A 19,825-nucleotide genomic window follows, 5' to 3' on the forward strand; every position below is an offset into this window, starting at 1 on the left:
GTCACGCAAACAAAATGGCCGCGCCCGTACTCGACCTTGGGGTAAATTCGCGTGTTGCGCTGCAAGCGGCTCGCGAATACTGCAAAAAAACTCGCGAAACAACAAGCCGCAAAAAAATAAAATGCTCATTCGCACGAATTGGCGGCTTCCGCGGTCGGTTTCGCACGACGCCGCGCCCCGCGAATAGCGCGAAAAAAAACGAAAAACGATTTCAGCAAAAGCAAAAGCAATGAGCAGGTGCAAAAGGTCAACCTCATGATTTGCAACGATTCTTTGTAGTGCTTCCGGAGGGGGCCCTCCAGAATTCGGTTGCCTGCTTGCAACTATTGTGTGACCCTGCTCTGACCTTAACTGTATGCCACAAAGGTGCTGATTTACAGCTAAAGGAGCAGACAAGCAGGTGCCAGGCTGGAACTTGAAATTCTTTCAGTGACACATTAATTAGCCCCTAATTCATTATTGTCAGTTGGGGCAGGGCAGGTGTTGTTAATAAACTAACCCCAAATTAATTCATGTCAGTTCAAGCAGGGCAGGTGGGCTTGCTTTTCCCCCCCATCTTCTACAGTGATGATGAACCAGAGGGTGGCATTGATGTAACAGAGGGTGGCATGGGTCAAAGAGAGGGTGCCAGTGGTAAAACAGAGGGTGCTGGGAGGCTGTGATGATGAACCAGACGTAGAAACAACATAGTCGCGACCGTTGCGAGCCGACAAGTAAGTTCGCAATTGCGAACTAGTGCCAAATCCTCGCGAACTGGTAGAAACACTTGCGAACACACAAAAAAAAAAAATCCGCAAATTCGCGAGAATTCGCGGATTTTGCGGATTGCCAATTCGCAAATCCGCAAAATTCGCGAACGCGAGATTCGCAAAATTCGCCCAGAATATACCAAGTCAGTTTGGGGAAAAACTGTCATCACTTGATGAAAGGTGTCCTTTAAAAGCATTTCCAGACCAACCCCAGTCATAGTCCCAAAATCATTTCCACCACAGTGCACTATTAAGAGGTCAGGGGTTGGCAGATGCATAAAAAAATTATATTAAAAACATATAAAATATATTTTTCCTTTAAAAGAATAATACATTTTAAAGCTTTTGATATTTGCTAAAAAAAACATTGAAATTCACTGAAAAAACCATAGGTTATAGACCATATATAGTTAGGAATTAGCATTTACAAAACCTTGAAAATTCACTGAAAAAACCATAGGTTATAGACCATATATAGTTAGGAATTAGCATTTACAAAACCTTATTTTACTCACACAAAACCATTGAAATTCGCATACTAACTATATATCGCGCACCCGCAATCCACTGCTGAAGATGCCACATATTACATCATTCATGACATGGTCAGTGACATCACTGATGACATCACTGATGACATCTCAAATGACATCACTGATGTAGCCCAACTATAGCCCAATGACAGAATGTCTCAGAGTGTTCTAAAGAACAACTAGAACGCTAACAGTCTTACTTATGACAAAAGTATGGCACACCTGAAGTCATCTTGATTGGAATAAAGTGGTAACACTTAATACATTTAATTTGAAAAGGAACAAAATGAGGGGTCTCATTTTGCCATAGAAAGGATATATATATATATATATATATATATATATATATATATATATATATATATATATATATATATATATATATATATATATAATTATATATATATATATATATATATATATATATATATATATATATATATTTATATATATGTATATATATATATATATATATATATATATATATATATATATATATATATATATATATATATATATATATATATATATATATGTATATATATAACCTACCTATATATACCTACTGGCGGTCGCCAGTAGGTATATATAGTTAGGATTTTTTTAAATAGGGATTTCTGAATAACTTTGGCGTTGATGGACGGAATTGGCAGAAATTGTCAGAAAAATGGCACATGTTGTTCCTGAGCATCCCCTGAAAGTTTGGGGAGGTTTCGTCAAGCGGGGGCCGAGAAAAAAGGGGGGTCCCAAAACGTGTTTTTAACATTGAGTTTTCCATAGGGCGGTTGGACTCACTTTTAGCTCGAACGGCTGAATGGATTTCTATGAAATTGGCAAAATTATAGAGACTGTTTGCCCGATGTGCCTTTGCTAGGTCTCAAGATATGTGTTCCAGTGGATTTTGAGAAATTAACGTTCAAAAAAATATATATATCTGTGACAGCATCCCGGTTAGCGCCCCGGTTCGCGTACCAGACGCGTAACAGAACTTCGCGAGGAGAAGCGGATTTGCTCTCTGGTGACTGTCAACATTCTAAACAGTCCGGAGCGGCCGCCATCTTGTCTCTCGGTAGGATCGAGAGACAAGAGGTGGAAATAAACGAAGGGGGAAATGAATGAAAGGGGGCAAGGTAGACCGCTCCTGACCCCCTAGGATTGATGTGGGGGCTATTAAAGAGCCCTGCGGGGCAAAAAAAATAAAAAAATTCGGTACGCGAACCGGGTAGCTCACTGGTAGCGTAACGGGAGCCCGCCATCTTGTGTTTCGGACGAATTTAGTCACAAGACGGAGGATAAAAAATGTTGGGAATGGGTATAAGGGGGCACGGGAGACATATCCTTACCCCCTAGGTTTTCTGAGGGTGGCTGAGGAGGCCCATATATGTAAAAAAAAAACAGCCTTTTTTTTCACATTTTTGCACGGTTAGCGCCCGGTCCGCGCACCGGGTAGCGTTCCGGAAAGCGTAGCAAGGGGAAAACCAAGGGAAACAGTAAAATAATATTGGTGGGTTATCCTGGAGGCGACGCACCTCAGCAACGCTATAATTGATTGGATGCCACCTCTGCATGTGGCGGTGCATAGTATAGTTTCCAAAACTATACTTTTTGTCTGTGCCTCAGGACAGAACTGCATCGCAATGAGGCATGTCACCAGCCGGGCATTGACCTTTTTTTGCCCTTGAGGGTAAGAAAAAAATTGCCATATAAAATGGTCTAAGCGGTGGGATTGCCGGGGCTCTTCACGCAAGAACTGCCTCGGCTCTACCTCCTCTTCCTCTTCTTCTTCCTCTTCCTCTGGGTTTGGAAGGAACTTTGCAGGTGGTCCTTCCTTCCTAGGTGGTTGTGGTGGTGGTGGGGGTCGACCAGCTGCAGCTACTACAGATGCCATGACTGAAGAAGCAGAAACAGGTCTTCCTCTCACAAAGATGAAAGTCAGAGTAAGGAAAAAAGGTGGGGGCTTTCATCATTTGGGAAAAAAAATGTTCTAAACCAATGAAAAGTGTTATTTTCAGGTCACATGACCTGTTACGCTTACGTTACGCGTCCCACTCCGCGCCCGGAGCGCTTCCGGGGTGCTGCGCTTCACGCCTCGGGTCGCGCTCCGGAGCACTTCCGAGTTCGGTAACGCGGCGCGTCATAAGACGCATTACGCGGCAACGCAATATGTCGCGCTTACGTGACGTGTCACGATGTTGTTTTCAAATGCGGCAGTTGCGCTAACGGAACGTTTCCCGGTGCGTGGATCGGGTCGCAGCACCAAATTGAGCTAACGGGAAGCTACCCGGTGCGCGGACCGGTAGCGAAAAAAAAATATATATTTTTATACATAAAAAAATTATATTAAATACATAAAAAATATATTTTTCCTTTAAAAGAAGAATACATTTTACAGCTTTTGATATTTGCAATTAAAAAACCATTGAAGTTCACTGAAAAACCATAGGTTATAGACCATATGTAGTTAGGAATTAGCATTTACAAAACCTTATTTTACTCACACAAAACCATTGAAATTCGCATATATAGTTAGTTGCACTAACTATATATCGTGCACCCACAATCCTCTGCTGATGATGTCACATATTACATCATTCATGACATGGTCAGTGACATCACTGATGACATCACTGATGACATCTCAAATGACATCTTAAACCTGATTGATTCTGATGAACATAAATATATTACCGTAGATGACCCGGTCACTGCAACAATGTACTTCTTGCCAAAAGTACATAAGAATCGGACTAGACCACCAGGGAGACCAATAGTCTCCGCTAAGGGTTCCCTTTTTGAACCAAAAGCAAATTTTTGGGATTTCTTCCTGCTGCCCTATGTTTCGAAGTTGAGTTCATTCATAAAGGACACAACGGATATGTTAAGACAAATGAACGGTATCCCCTGGAAATCTTCGTATAAATTAATATCAATGGATGTCGTATCCTTATATACGAATATAGATCACGAAGTGGGTATCGCAGCTTGTAAATTTTTCCTCCTGGATAGAAATATCCAGTACTCTAAACACAATACTATGCTGGAAGAAATGATGAGACTGTGCCTGAACCAAAACATCTTTTATTTTGGAGAAGAAATCTATGCCCAAACAAAAGGCACTGCTATGGGTTTTTCTTTTAGCCCAAGCTTTGTGTGTCTCACCATGGGTTGGTGGGAACAGAAATGGGCATGGCAACCTGAGAATGACATCATGTTAAATAATGTGATACTATGGGTACGCTTTATAGATGATCTCCTAATTGTCTGGGATGGTTCAGAGAATGATTTCAAAGACTAAAGTCCTAAACTCATCACCTGCCAATTTCAAATTTACTTACGAACTGAGTGACAACAGAATAATTTTCCTGGATACGGAAATTTATATAAAAGACAATGAGGTACACACAACCTTGCATAGAAAAAAACCCGCAACTAACGCGACACTGCATACCAGCAGCTTTCACCAGCAATGTCTATTTGAGAACATTCCTTACAGAGAATTTTTGAGATTAAGGAGGATATGCTCGGAAGAAGGAGAATGGGAGAAACAAAGTACATCTATGAGCCAAAGATTTGAAAAAAGAGGTTATTCAAGAAATCACATAAAGAAAGGTTGGGAAAGAGCAAGTGGAAAGGACAGAAACAGCTTGTTGCAACCAATCCAAAAAGAAGAGAGTGAAAAAGATGTGATAAGATTCATAACAACCTTTTCAAATGAGTCCAAACAAATCAGAAATATTCTCAAAAAGAATTGGAAAATTCTAAAAATGGATACTACTATTGGCTCTATCATAGGATATACACCACAAGTGACATTTCGCAGAGCACCAAATCTTAAAGATCGTTTGACAAAGAGTCACTTCTTCAAAGAAGAGAAATAAGTATGGTTGAAAGGAAAAGGTTTCAAAAAATGTTTCAACTGCAAGATTTGTCAAATATGTAAACCAACCCAGGAAATTTTGTTGGACAATGGAAAAATTTGGAAAATTGAGGAACTCATTACTTGTACAACACCATTTGTTGTCTATGTAATTGAATGCCCATGTGAGTTGAAATACGTGGGCAGCACAAAGAATGAACTAAAAAAGAGGATTTTGGAACATATAAGGGCAACCATACACAAGGACAGAAGCAATGCAGTTGCCAAACACATGGAGTCCCATCACAACAGTGAGTGGAAACACCTTAAGATCTATGGGATTGATACAGTAAAGAAACCAGCGAGAGGAGGAAATCGAGAACTTATGTTGAGGAAAAAAGAATCGAGATACATCGTCAAATTACGAACCATGAGTCCGTATGGTCTAAACCAGAGTGAGGAAATGTACATACATCTGGATTGATTTTACAATAATCTGGCAGATTATTATCGATCAAGTCTAGATCTCTGAATCTTCGTCTACAGTTTTTTATAAATAATATGTTTAGTTAAAATTTCAGTTTTGGTGCACCACTAGTTTATGCATAGATATGAATAGATGAGAGATAATACACAGTACTTCACATATGCAATTGATCAAAGCAAGTTGGTGACAAATAGGCCAAAGATATGTTTCTAACAAATAACTAAAGTGTTTGGGTTTTAGCAAGTTAACAAGAAACATGGCAACAAGCACACAACAAAACTATATCTTTACTAAGCGCTGATATTGTTCTTTTGCCACTGGAGGCATTAAGGAAATGAACTTTTAAACTTGCCAAAAAATAATCTGAGCTAAGTCAGCGAAGTATATGTTTAAATTAATATGAAATTAACATTAGAGCATAAACTTGTCACTTTACAATTAATGGTTCACAACAGTATACAATTTTGTTTATTAAATGCAAATTAGGTTGAATAATTCACTATTTGTAAATACTTACTGTTTTTGTTAATAGCACCACAATGACCAGAATGCCTTGCCTGGAGGGAAGGGGGAGGGCATTAAGACAAACAAATGCTTTATAACCTATTGAGATGAGAAGGGTGACACCGTGAACAAGATCTCAGTGGGAGATCGGAACGCGTTGGTGTTTGAAGCGTTTGGGAGTTTCTTCTGAAAATAAACGCAAATATTGCTAAAAAGAAGGTTCTGTTGTGCGATCCAATTCCTTTCCAAGTGAGAAGAGATTAATATATATATATATATATTCACGAAAGTTCTCCCAGTATCGTTCACCAAGATGACAAAAGACTCATACTCCAGGGTCCCTGTTTTAAGGTATAGTATTTATTGGTCATGTGATCAAGCCTCTTCGAAGGGGAAACGCATCATGGCGGCAGCGCTGGCACTGATTGAATAAACCACCTTCGCACCAGCATTCTTTTGGGTCGACTCTTCGTCACTGTGAGACTGGCAGTTTTGAAATTCTGTGACAGGTGATGAGCTTCATGGATATATACATATATATATATATATTCACAGAAAAAACCATAGGTTATAGACCATATATAGTTAGGAATTTGCATTTACAAAACCTTGAAAATTCGCTGAAAAAACCATAGGTTATAGACCATATATAGTTAGGGATTAGCATTTAAAAAACCTTATTTTACTCGCACAAAACCATTGAAATTCCATATATAGTTAGATGCACTAACTATATATCGCGGACCCGCAATCCACTGCTAATGATGTCACATATTACATCATTCATGACATGGTCAGTGACATCACTGATGACATCACTGATGACATCTCAAATGACATCACTGATGACATCACTGATGACATCTCAAATGACATCACTGATGACATCACTGATGACAACACCCAGTCACTGTATGTTTCTGTAAAGTTAAAATATGTCTTACATATGGAAGAATGTGTGGATGTATAAGTGTCTGGATGAAGGATTTAGTAGGTGCATGACTGACTGTATGAGAGAATGATTAAATGTGTCTCACTGAGTGCATGGGTTAGTGATTAAAGTGTCTTAATTTGGCAATCATTATTTATGTTGTTCTGTAAACTGCTGCATGTTTAAATCAGTAGCTATATCAGAAACTTTATGGGTTATTGAATGGTTGCCCAAGTATTTGTATGGGAGACTGAGTATGTGTGTAGGTGGCTGGGAGGTGTATAACTCTGTGCATAGATGTGTGAGCAGTTGATTCCCTAGGTGTATGGGTTCAAAAGTGCATGTAGAAACAGCTGTATGGACAGTTGACTGTGTGCATGAGTATATTGGTGAGTGAATTGATATCTCAGTGCTACATGTCAAAGTAAGTACATATGTAAAACACACTCCATGTGAGAGTTGACATATATAAATAACTGAACATAAGAGCCAGTGAATGTGAGAGTGGCTGTATGAATCATTGTGAACTTGTATCAAGGATTGTATAAGAGAGTAAATATGTGTTAGTATATGTTTGAATAAGTAAGGTGTGTATAACTGTATAGTTGAGGAAATGGAGATGTGATTGATTCTTTGCATGACTGACTAGGTGTGTGAGTAACTCCATGGATGTGTGACAGTCTGTGAGTGCCTGTTTACACTGAGTGTATCTATGGTTATATTAGAGTCTGAAGATGTATTATCACATAAATGATATCATCAGTGATGTAATCAGTAATGTCAAATGAGATGTCAGTGATGTCATCAGTGATGTCATTTGAGATGTCATCAGTGATGTCATCAGTGATGTCATTTGAGATGTCATCAGTGATGTCATCAGTGATGTCACTGACCATGTCATGAATGATGTAATATGTGACATCATTAGCAGTGGATTGCGGGTCCGCGATATATAGTTAGTGCATCTAACTATATATGGAATTTCAATGGTTTTGTGCGAGTAAAATAAGGTTTTTTAAATGCTAATCCCTAACTATATATGGTCTATAACCTATGGTTTTTTCAGTGAATTTTCAAGGTTTTGTAAATGCAAATTCCTAACTATATATGGTCTATAACCTATGGTTTTTTCTGTGAATTTCATTGGTTTTTTAAAAGCTAATATCTATAGCTGTAAAATATATTCTTTATTAAGTGACGTATCACGTAGCCCGTGAGACGCCTCATGATGCATCGCATAACCGTGACGTATCGTCTCTGCAGCGCAAACCAAACCCAAAACGTAAGCGCGCCAGAACACGCTTAAAGATATATATATATTTTTTTAACCTTAATTAGACAAAATCCACACGTGCACATATCATAAACGTTCAAAAAACACAATATGTCGGACTCCCGTTACGCTGCCGGTTAGCTGCCCGGTTAACGTACCAGGAAGCACCTTTACCGCGAAAAATCGCAATTTTTTTTTCACCCCCCAGGGAACTTTAATAGCCCCCTCATCAATCCTAGGGGTTCAGGAGGGGTTTGCCTTACCCCTTTCATTCATTTACACCTTTTTTTTTTCCACCTCTTGTCTCTCGATCCCACAGAGAGACAAGATGGCGGCCACTCCAGACTGTTTACAATGATAACAGCCAATCAGCTTCTCCTCAGACTCCCGTTACACTGCCGGTTAGCTGCCCGGTTAGCTGCCCGGTTCGCGTACCAAGACGCGTCTCTACGGCGAAAAAAACAGATTTTTTTTTTTTTTTTTTTTGGGCCCAGCGTGGCTCTATAATATCCCCTCATCAATCCTAGGGGGTCAGAAGGGGTCTACCTTGCCCCTTTCCTTCATTTCCCCCTTTGTTTTGGCCTCCTCTTGTCTCTCGATCCTACCGAGAGACAAGATGGCGGCCGCTCCGGACTGTTTACAATGTTGACAGCCAATCAGCTACTCGTCAGACTCCCGTTACACTGCCAGTTAGCTTCCCGGTTAGCTGCCCGGTTCGCGTACCAAGACGCGTCTCTACGGCGAAAAAATCGGAATTTTTTTTTTTTTTTTTTTGGGGCCCAGCGTGACTCTATAATATCCCCTCATCAATCCTAGGGGATCAGAATGGGTCTACCTTGCCCCCTTTCCTTCATTTCCCCCTTTGTTTTGGCCTCCTCTTGTCTCTCGATCCTACCGAGAGACAAGATGGCGGCCGCGCCGGACTGTTTAGAATGTTGACAGACACCGGAGAGCCAATCAGCTTCGCTTCGCAAAGTTCCGATACGCGAAAAGTAAGCGGACCGGAGCGCAGCCCGGAGCGCTGTTACAGATATATATCTTGTTTTAAACGTTAATTTCTCAAAATTCACTGAAGCACATATATTGAGACCTAGCAAAGGCACATCGGGCTAACAGTCCCTACAATTTTGCCAAGTTTCGTGGAAATCCATTCAGCCGTTCGGGCTAAAAGTGAGTCCAACCGCCCTATGGAAATTAACATGGGAAAAACGCGTTTTGGGACCCCCCTTTTTTCTCGGCCCCCCCTTGACGACCCCCCCCCAAATTTCCAGGAGCTGCTCAGAAACAAAATGTGCCATTTTCCTGAAAATTTCAGCCAATTCCGTCCACAAACGCCAAAGTTATTAGACATAGAATTTTCAGAAATCCCATAGGGAAAAAATCCTAACTATATATACCTACTGGCTATCGCCAGTAGGTAATATATATATATATATATATATATATATATATATATATATATATATATATATATACTAGCAGCCCGTCCCGACGTTGTCCGGGTATGAATTGCTGCCGGCCAGTAGTATATTGTTTTGTAGGATTTCGTTTTGATAGCATTTCTTATCTGTGACAGGCACTGCTGATGCACTTAAGAGTGCGCGTTCAGTAGTGTGTGAACTCGAGTTTCCCTACTTTATTTTTATTATTATTATTATATTCTTATTATTTTTCATATATAGCGCCAGAATCGACCCCCGAAGGGGTATCTCCGCGCTTGCCTTGGGAACCCGTCCAGGTTTTTCCCTGTGAGATAACCCCTACAGGGCATCCCCAAGGTGAAAGCCAGGCATCCCGCCGCGGGGGGCCGTTGGGGAGATTAAGCAAGCTTAATGCCCAGAGTTGCAGAGTGTGAACCCATGATTAGGTCAGGCATAGAAGCGAGAATTATCGAGTCCGTGGACATTTGAGCTCAACACCCTGCCGTCCTTGCAATATTATATAGAGCGAACTTGACAACATAGTATGAGCACAATTTACAGTACAGAAGAACACATTCATTTGTGGTAGGCCCGGGGAGACAAAGCGATTTGCCTGGAATCACAGGATGATGCCGAGATTCGAACGTAGCTCCCCAACTCTAAAGTTCGCAATTCTAGAACTTGCGGGGGAGGTGTGTCTAAAAGTGTATGTCGGTGCTGGCCATCAATGAGAGAGACCTGTGCATTTTTCAAATGGGTGGTGAAAAAATATGAGTATGTTGCTAGAGATGTGGGCCGCCGTGCCACCATTGTACTTAACGGGCGAGGGTAAACACCCATTATTCCGCAACTTTCTTTCCGCATACCAAAACTCTGCATACTTTCATTACGAAAGTACCATGACTCCGCAATGCCATTATAACACATGGCATTACATTTTATATGCTTTTACCACGCATACATTTACAACGAAATTCGTTGTAAATGCATGAATGGTAAAAGCATGTTTTTAAAAAAAATCTATGGATAAGGTAAGTATGGGTATAGGGGTATATGTTTGGGGTACTGAGGTATATGTTTTGGGGTGTTTGGGTATTTTAAGGGTTCAGATATAGTTTTGGTTTATGGGGTACAGGGTTAGTTTTAGGTTTTAGGGATATGTATGGGTTTTTGGGTACAGGGGTATTTTTAGGGTTCAGGGCTAGGTTTGGGTTTTGGGGTATAGGGGTAATTTTAGGGTTCAAGGGTAGGTTTGAGTTTTGGGGTACAGGGGTATTTTAAGGGTTCAGAGCTAGGTTTTGGTTTTGGGGTACAGAGCTATTTTTAGGGTTCAGGGCTAGGTTTGGATTTTGGGGTACAGGTGTATTTTAGGGTTCAGGGGTAGGTTTGGGTTTTGGGGTACAGTGGTATTTTTAGTATTCAGGACTAGGTTTGGGTTTGGGGGTACAGGGGTATTTTAAGGGTTCAGGGCTAGGTTTGGGTTTTTGAGTACAGGGGTATTTTAGGGTTCATGGGTAAGTTTGGGTTTTGGGGTACAGTGGTATTTTTAGGGTTCAGGGCTAGGTTTGAGTTTTGGGGTACAGGGGTATTTTTAGGGTTCAGGGGTAGGTTTGGGTTTTGAGGTACAGGGGTATTCATAGGGTTCAGGGCTAGGTTTGGGTTTTGGGTACAGGGGTATTTTTAGGGTTTAGGGATAGGTTTGTGTTTTCGGGTACAGGGTATATTTATAGGGTTAAGATGGGTTAGTGTTTAAGGGTGTTGGGGTATTTTAAAGAGTAAGGATGGGTTATGATTATGGGGTGCAGGGGTATTTAAAGGGAGCAGGGTGGGAGTAGCACACGATATGAGACATGGCATGAAGGGCAGAACGTACCACACGCCCCCAGCGTTTGTCACGCCCCCAGCACACGCCCACAGAACAACGCAGACACGCCCACAAGGGACTACTTTGCTGGCACGGTTCTTTTACCGTTTAAATGTATATGGTGGGCGTCTGCATAGCCTATGTCCTTCTGCTGCAACTGCCCTTTCCAACGCTGTATTGGGTGTTGTGATTGGAGCTGTGGTTCCTGAGATTACTCGCCTCAAAGGTTTGGGCGCTCTCTTCATTATATTAGTATAGATATACACATATATACAAACATATATTTGATGTTTTAATAATGTACTTTTACAATGTATATGACTTTACCACACATGCATTTGCGTTATAATGGCATGGGTAATAAAGTCATATGCGTTGTAAAAGTTTTAGAAATGATGTCTTTGCGGAGTTATAGTCCCGCGTTATAAAATTTGCAGTGATGGTATGCGAGATGTTGGTTTGCGGAATATCATCACATATTCCCGGGGGAGGGATAGTTCCTTTCTTGCTATTTACGTGGAGGCGGGCCTTGTGTCCGGATGTGCGTGGCGCGAGGCCTGTGCGCAACAGAAGTGGAAAATCTCCAGTGTGCGCTTCAGGCGTCACCGAAAGTTAAGGCGTGATTACATGTCCTGCACAATGACCCCTGTTTGCGCACCTTACGGCCTTTGGGAATAGCGCCATGCCTGACCTCCATACAGTAAAGCAGGTGCACGTCACTGGGAGCACGTGGCAAGCACACCCGGAGCTGGAATGGTCAGAACCTGGGAAGAAAAAACAATGAAATATTGGGCACAACGCTCGCTTTTTTTTCTGTAATCCCGCTCACGCCCACGCCCCCAGCACACACCCACAGCACATGATATGAGACATGGCACGAAGGGCGGAACGTACGACACGCCTCCAGCGTTTGTCACGTCCCCAACACACGCCTGCAGACACGCCCACAAGGGACTACTTTGCTGGCACGGTTCTTTTCCCTTTTAAATGTATATGGTGGGCGTCTGCATAGCCTATGTCCTTCTGCTGCAACTGCCCTTTCCAACGCTGTATTGGGTGTTGTGATTGGTGCTGTGGTTCCTGAGATTACCCGCCTCAAAGGTTTGGGCTCTCTCTTTATATATTAGTATATATATATATATACTAGCAGCCCGTCCCGACGTTGTCCGGGTATGAATTGCTGCCGGCCTTTAGTATATTGTTTTGTAGGATTTCGTTTTGATAGCATTTCTTATCTGTGACAGGCACTGCCGATGCACTTAAGAGTGCGCGTTCAGTAGTTTTCCTTGCAATATTATATAGAGCGAACTTGACAACATGGCATGAGCACAATTTACATTACAGAAGAACACATTCATTTGTGGTAGGCTCGGGGAGACAAAGCGATTTGCCTGGAATCACAGGATGATGCCGAGATTCGAACGTAGCTCCCCAGCTCTAAAGTTCGCAATTCTAGAACTTGTGGCAGGAGGTGTGTCTAAAAGTGTATGTTGGTGCTGGCCATCAATGAGAGAGACCTGTGCATTTTTCAAATGGGTGGTGAAAAAATATGAATATGTTGCTGGAGATGTGGGCCGCCGTGCCACCATTGTACTTACCGGAGGAGGGTAAACACCCATTATTCCGCAACTTTCTTTCCGCATACCATCACTCTGCATACTTTCATTACGAAAGTACCATGACACCGCAATGCCATTATAACACATGGCATTACATTTTATATGCTTTTACCACGCATACATTTACAACGAAATTTGTTGTAAATGCATGAATGGTAAAAGCATGTTTTTTTAAAAATCTATGGATAAGGTAAGTATGGGTATAGGGGTATATATTTGGGGTACTGAGGTATATGTTTTAGGGTGTTTGGGTAATTTAAGGGTTCAGATATAGTTTTGGTTTATGGAGTACAGGGTTAGTTTTAGGTTTTAGGGATAGGTATGGGTTTTGGGGTACAGGGGTATTTTTAGGGTTCAGGGCTAGGTTTGGGTTTTGGGGTATAGGGGTATTTTTAGGGTTCAGGGGTAGGTTTGGGTTTTGGGGTACAGGGGTATTTTAAGGGTTCAGAGCTAGGTTTGGGTTTTGGGGTACAGGGGTATTTTTAGGGTTCAGGGCTAGGTTTGGATTTTGGGGTACAGGGGTATTTTAGGGCTCAGGGGTAGGTTTGGGTTTTGGGGTACAGGGTTATTTTTAGGATTCAGGACTAGGTTTGGGTTTTGGGGTACAGAGGTATTTTTAGGGTTCAGGGGTAGGTTTGGGTTTTGGGTACAGGGGTATTTTAAGGGTTCAGGGCTAGATTTGGGTTTTGGAGTACAGGGGTATTTTAGGGTTCAGTGGTAAGTTTGGGTTTTGGGGTACAGTGGTATTTTTAGGGTTCAGGGCTAGGTTTGAGTTTTGGGGTACAGGGGTGTTTTTAGGGTTCAGGGGTAGGTTTGGGTTTTGAGGTACAGGGGTATTTGTAGGGTTCAGGGCTAGGTTTGGGTTTTGGGGTACAGGGGTATTTTTAGGGTTTAGGGATAGGTTTGGGTTTTCGGGTACAGGGTATATTTATAGGTTTAAGATGGGTTAGTGTTTAAGGGTGTTGGGGTATTTTAAGGAGTAAGGGCGGGTTATGATTATGGGGTGCAGGGGTATTTAAAGGGAGCAGGGTGGGATTAGCACACGATATGAGACATGGCATGAAGGGCAGAACGTACCACACGCCCCCAGCGTTTGTCACGCCCCCAGCACACGCCCACAGAACAACGCAGACACGCCCACAAGGGACTACTTTGCTGGCACGGTTCTTTTACCTTTTAAATGTATATGGTGGGCGTCTGCATAGCCTATGTCCTTCTGCTGCAACTGCCCTTTCCAACGCTGTATTGGGTGTTGTGATTGGAGCTCTGGTTCCTGAGATTACCCGCCTCAAAGGTTTGGGCACTCTCTTCATTATATTAGTACTAGCAGCCCGCCCCAGCGTTGCCTGGGGCAGAAAGGGGCTGGGGGGCCGCATTTTAAGCCTCTGTGCACCCCGACATTGCCCAGTCCACATCCCTCCTCCCTCCAGCCTCCCGCCTTCTGCCCCGACATTGGCTATACCACCTCCCGCCTCCCGCCTTGAGCCTTGTGCCTTGAGCCCGCCGCCCCCGCCCCGACATTGGGCATAGCGCCTACCGCCTCCCGCCTCCCGCCTCGCGCCTCCCACCCGCCTCCCGCCCCGGCTTTGTAATCCCCCCCAGGTCCCGACTTACCTCATCCACTGCTCCTCCCCGCGCTGCCACTGCTCCTCCGCTTCTCACCGCTTCGCAGCTCCTCCCGGCGCTCATGTTCTCCCGTATTGCTGTTGCTGCTGAACTTCTCCTCCCCTCACACAGACGCTCCTCCCGGCGCTCATGTCCTCGATCTTCCTGTTGCTCGTGAACGACGCTACTCCTCTCACGCATATGTCGCGGCCGGCGCTACTTGCAAGGGACTACTTTATTTTTATTTGTAAATATTTTAAACAACGTTTATTTTTTATTTTTATGTAGCCTATGTCCTTCTGCTTGCCCTGAGGTTTTCTAAGATGTCTTGGGTGTTCAGATTGGTGGTGTAGTTTTCGAGTTTACCTGGCTCAAAGGTGCAAGTTCTCTCTTTATATTAGTAGTATAGATATATATATATATATATATATATATATATATATATATATATATATATATATATATATATATATATATATATACTACTATTTTGATTGGTGCTGTGGTTCCCGAGTTTACCTGACTCAAAGGATTGTGTTCTCTCTTTATATTAGTAGTATAGATATATATATATATATGTATATATATATATATATATCTATACTACTATTATAAAGAGAGAACACAATCCTTTGAGTCAGGTAAACTCGGGAACCACAGCACCAATCAAAACCCCCAATACATCATAGGAAACGTCAGGGTAAGCAGATGGACATAGGCTATATACCATAAAAAAATATACCTTAGAAGGGCAAAGTACGTTCTTTCAGAAAGTAGTCCCTTGGAAGTAGCACCATGTCTGAAGTGGGCGTGTGCGTTTTATGCGAGCTGACATCACAATCACGGGTCCGCCATTTTAGTAAAGTAGTAAAGTGCTCGGAGAGCGGACAGGAGCGTGGCCAGATGCGGGCAGGACAGGATGTCTGAGGTGGGCGTGTGCGTTTTATGCGTGCTGACATCACAATCACGGGTCGGCAATTTTAGTAAAGTAGTAAAGTGCTCAGAGAGCGGACAGGAGCGTGGCCAGAAGCGGGCAGGACAGGAGCGCCGAACCGAAAGAGTCCGGAGTGCGACATGCCGAGAGCGGACAGGAGCGTGGGCAGAAGCAGGCAGGAGCGCCAAACCGACAGCCTCCGGAGTCCGGACAGGTGCGTGGGCAGAAGCGGCCAGGAGCAAGGAAACGGGGGCAAGGAAACAACACCCTGCGCACGTGATGCTGGTAAGTACGCTCTGCTGCTCCCGCTGCTGGCCGCCCTGCTGCGCTTCTCCTGCAGCAGTGCTGCCCCCAGCCCCCTTCTGCCCCGGACAACGTCGGGACGGGCTGCTGTTCTGACCGACCTTTTTGGGCCCTTTCATGAGGGAAGGTGATTGGAGGTGACTTTAGTCTACTATCATTCTAATAGAAGGATTAGAACCATAAATAGAGCCTATTCACAAGGTGTGTTGACACAATCCCGTACCCCTTTCTTTAGATTAGGGCTTGTGAACCTATGTTAAGGGAAAGATTTATGAGTATTAGTGATAATCCGTTAGTATACTTTTCATGGAGTTATGCTGATCTCGGGTCTTGTAGGCCTCAAACGTGAGAGACTCAATATTTCTTTCTGCCGCGGCAGCTTGAGATGCTTCTAGGTCAAGTGTAATGTTTTAGTTACGAGGTGTTGTTCGCTTGGAAAGAACCGGCTCAGGCTGGCCCTTATCGAAAGACTGTATTTTTCTCCACACCGAAGACATAACATCAGGCTGGCCGGCTGAGAACGTGTCCTTGGTACGGGGAGGTACAAGAATTTGGTGGGCGGCAGGTTACTGGCCGTAACTTTCCATGAAAGGACAAGCTTCCATATTAGCGAAGGCATGAGGCTGTGAGTCAGTCAGTCCGTAGGCGGCAGCTAGTCGTTAGCATCAATGCAATTAATTATTTCAAGGCAGACAGTCGCCATTTTGAAGTCGGAGAAAGACCGAGAAGCTGATACTCTCTTAGAAAGATTGAAGTTATTTTAGTTGGAGCAGCTGGCGAGCTTCGACATTAAGATCGGATCATACAGAGTGAAGCAGTTAGTTGAGAGAACAAATACCAGAGCTATAAGATCAAAGCTGAGAAGTGAAGACAGTCCGTGATTGAGAGGAGAAAGGAGTAGTGCAGAACAGCCAGAGAGAACGCAGCTGACAAGAGGAAGGTTCCAGTGACTTGGAGGGAAACGGAGGAGACAGAGCATAGCGGTGCAGACGTGTATCCGTGACTGCAGAGGTGTGACCCTAAGACGAGCCAAGGCACAGACGAGAAGGGAACCTAGATGACTGCTGAGTCCAGACTTCCCATTAGTAAGGTGATGTCGGCCTTTTCTTATTAGCATGCACACATTCTAACCTTTCATTTTTCTTTGCAGGCTCTATGTTATAGTATAGTGTTATATCGTTATTGTGATTGTTAATAAAGATACCCCAGTTCTTAGTGAACCACCGTATGCCTTGTTCTTATACAGTAAAGGTAACCTTTTCTTGTAGTCAGGTGTCATTGCACGAACGGAAGTGACCCCCGATCAGGTAAGTGGTAACTGAATAATTAGGGAGAGAGGAGCCCTTGAACTAGAGAATAAGTTGTACACCATGTAATTCGGCATTTATTCATAATATTGTAGTATTGTACCCCTAGTGGATAATGAGAGATTTCCCAATAAGAGATAAAGGTATTCATAGGAAAGTGATCGTCGTTGTAAGGCGGCGTTAATGAGAGCACCAGGGAGGACACTGGTGTGTAATGAGATCGCCTCTAGAGAAAGTGGTGTTAATGAGAGCATCGGGAGGGATACCGATGTGTAATGAGATCGTCTCTAGAGAAAGAGGCGTTAATGACAGCACTGACTGAGGTTAGTGTGTATACCCACAGGATTGTGGCTTGTGTTTGTATGAAATAGTGAGAGCACTGGGGGGATACAGTGCCTATCTTGAGCGAGCACTGGGTGTAGCCAGTGTGTAATGGTAAGTAATCAGAACTGCCCTAGGGTAGATTAGTCTGGGCCTATATGGTCGCGAGACTATATTGTATGAGTAAGGTATTGTAGAAGATCCAAGCATGTATATTGCTAATTCCCCATCCTTGGGTAGGAAATATAGATACCCGTTGTAAATAGGTCCTAAGGTGGGAGGTGGTTACGTTTTGGCTGGGTTAGTGGTGCTCAGATGAGCTGATTCTATCTGGTCCAAAAATCCGGCCGTTACATCTGGCGTCCCGAACTGTTTACGAAGCCTGTGTGCGTTGAATTGTTTTTATCTTGTTGGTTTGCACTCGGCACGAACGAAGTACATTTTGTATATTATTTGTTTATAGTTGTGTATATCTTTTTGGTTTGTCAAAATGTTTTTGCGTAAATCGAAATCTACTTTTAAATTGCCTGTTGAAATTCCCGGCTGGGACTCAACGCCTTACGAGGCTTTAGCCCGTGAGTGGGCCGATTCTACTGGTTTGAGTGAAAATTGGACTTCTTGTTTGGAGCTGGCGGAGCCGGCTAATGTTATTACTTGTTTGCAGAAAGCGCCAGTAGTGAAGGGTGATGAGCTTCCTATTTCGGGACGCAGAGGTTGGATTGTTTTAACTGCGTACAGGATTGTACATGAGAAATTCTTGAAATTGCAGAGACAATATGTGGATATGGAGGAAAAGTTTGTTGAAGTGCAGAATGCTCATACTGTTTTGCGATGTCAAAATAAATTGCTTGCCGACAAACTTGAAGCTTATCAGACAATAGCCGAAAGGGCTGCTGTTCGGATTGTAAAATAGAAATATAAGAATCGTCGTGGTCGTGTCTGTAAGCGGAAGGTGCGTCTGGTCGTGGCGAAAGCCGGACTCGACTGGAACCCCGATGAATGGGATGGTAATATCTGGGACTTTAATAATTCTGGCTCCTCGGCTGAGGAGTCTGACAGGCGCGAGTCTTCTTGCTCCGGACTTGATTGTAAATCTACTTCTTGTGATACGCGTGATGATTCTGGCGACCATGGTCGCTCTTCCCATTCTACTGACGTCTCTCATTCTGATTGTTCCTCTAACTCTATGGATCGAGCTTCTTCTGATGCTCGTCCTGAAGTTTCTGCGCATCCGGTTTTTCGACGAAAATTACAACAAGCTCCTGCAATCCAAATGGTGTTGCTTTGGATAGTTTGGAAGATTTTACACAACAGGAAGTTAGTGACATTTTGCAACAATTTTGACAACGGCCTGGTGAGGCCTTGCTTACGTGGATGGTGCGCCTCTATGAGTTAGGCGCTGCGGGTATCATGTTAGATGCGGGAGATGCCTTGAAATTTTGTTCCTTGAGTTCCGATTCTACTGTGCAAGATCATTTTCGGAATTTTAATGGTGCCGGTCAGACTAGTCTACTCCAGTTAGCGACTGACGGCTGTAATCACAAATATCCTACTGAATCTGATTGGCCTGTGAATGATAAACCATGGTACACCTTGCGCGATGCAGCACAACGGCTGAAGGAGGAGGTTATGAAAACTGCGATTTTTCTGAGTATATCTGACAGATTGTTGGATGGTTTGTTAACGTCTTCTGTACGTAATCGTATTATCCGTTCTTCCCCAGTTGCTTATAAGCAGGTTATGATGACTTTGTTGATTAATCAGACTGGCAATGCTTTGTCTATGGTGCTTGAATCTGTGCGTCAACTTGGCGAGCTAGGCGAATGGCTTAAACCTGAGAGGCAGTCCAGACCTGAGGGTCGTACTGCTGGGAATAATAAGTTCACTCGACGTGATATGTATCTTGCTTTACTGGCTGATGGTGTGAAGAGTGAGGACATTGACGGTGAACCTAATAATCGCTTGTGGGACATGTTCCGCAACCGTGGTTTGGATCGGAAGGAGGGTGCCCGACGTGTGCGAAAGAATGATTGTGATCGTGAATATTCTGATGACAGTGGAGATGATAGACGTCGTGATGATTCTGATCGTCGTGATGGCCGACGGCGTGAACGTGAT

Source organism: Lissotriton vulgaris, chromosome 7, assembly GCF_964263255.1.
Source record: "Lissotriton vulgaris chromosome 7, aLisVul1.2, whole genome shotgun sequence".
In the NCBI taxonomy this organism is placed as follows: Eukaryota; Metazoa; Chordata; class Amphibia; order Caudata; family Salamandridae; genus Lissotriton; species Lissotriton vulgaris.